At 47.2% G+C, this 1,045-nt stretch overlaps 1 protein-coding gene across 4 annotated transcripts in view; it reads left to right on the plus strand.

Moving 5' to 3' along the window:
• The first annotated feature begins 849 nt into the window (after nt 1–849).
• The window catches only part of KLHL3 (kelch like family member 3), a 100,461-nt gene continuing 100,265 nt past the window's right edge, over nt 850–1,045 (plus strand). For 2 of the 4 annotated variants that reach the window (XR_006740633.1, XM_045576343.1), the window contains exon 1: nt 850–1,045. This exon is cut by the window's right edge and continues 332 nt beyond it. The gene's annotated coding sequence lies outside the window, so the exon portion shown is untranslated. The other 2 variants (XM_045576347.1, XM_045576344.1) reach the window with 1 other exon arrangement.

Consider the following 1,045-nt stretch of genomic DNA (forward strand, 5'->3'; position numbering starts at 1 on the left):
ATCCTACAAAAAAATAGAGTCCAATAAGATTTTCTCCTTAAAACAATCTCATGGGTTACTCTAATGAGAAAAAAATAGAACATTAAGACATTTTTTACACTTATTGTGATTTTAGAGGTGAAAGGGACTCTTAAGATTGTCTGGTTTCATTCTGAGATGAGAAACTGAGGTCCACAGTGAAGAAAAGACTTGCTGAAAGTCATTCAGATCGCTAGTGGTCGTGCGGATCCTGAGAAGCACAGGTGTGACATGGGGAAGGGGTGTCCCAGAATAGAGATGCCCATGTGTGATTTCTTGAGGCATCAGGGAAGCTTCTAAACCCATTTTTGTGCAGAGTCAATCATCAGTGGCTGCCTTAGTTACCTCTAAGCCTCTAGGCTGTGGCTAGGACACAGACTAGCCTCCTGCCTCCCCAAGATTATGTTTTAGAGTTTAGTCAGTCTGAAGTGAGTCTCACAGCTGGAGTTAACAAGGGTGTGAGATACTTAGGCTGGAGGTGGGGAGTCAGTGGGAGACACAGCTTAGTCAAATTTCAATACGACAGACTCTGGGAAGATATTTTAGGTTTGTGCTATGAAATTTGGCCTCTTGCAGTAAAATGGGGTTTGTTTCATTTTCACCTATATATCTGCCAGTTTCCTTTCCTAATTTCTCTGTGCATTCTTCTCGATTCTATCAGGCTCTCTCCCACTAACTATTCCTTATCTGTCAGACGCCCAGAGCTACCGTAGGTTTTAGGAGAAGGAATTGGAACATGAGCTGTGACCTAAAAGTCAATTTCCCCAGGTGGATAAACTCCACTGCAAGCCTCAGAGGGAGGGGCCTCCTCATTCCAGCAATCTGGCCGGGCTGCCAGACTCGTAGCTTACGGGGGCAGGGGAGTGGGTGGGGGCCGGTATTTCTTGGGCTTGTGAATAACTGCCTGAGTCGTTGCAGTCTAGGCAGATAAGACGCGAGTCCTTGGGGTGGGCAAGTCGCCTGGGCTGGGGATGCCTGGGCAGATGTGGAGGCAGTGGGGAAGGTGGCACAGCAGTTGGGTTGCTGG

The sequence above is a fragment of the Pipistrellus kuhlii genome, unplaced genomic scaffold (genome assembly GCF_014108245.1).
Source record: "Pipistrellus kuhlii isolate mPipKuh1 unplaced genomic scaffold, mPipKuh1.p scaffold_m20_p_8, whole genome shotgun sequence".
Taxonomy (NCBI): domain Eukaryota; kingdom Metazoa; phylum Chordata; class Mammalia; order Chiroptera; family Vespertilionidae; genus Pipistrellus; species Pipistrellus kuhlii.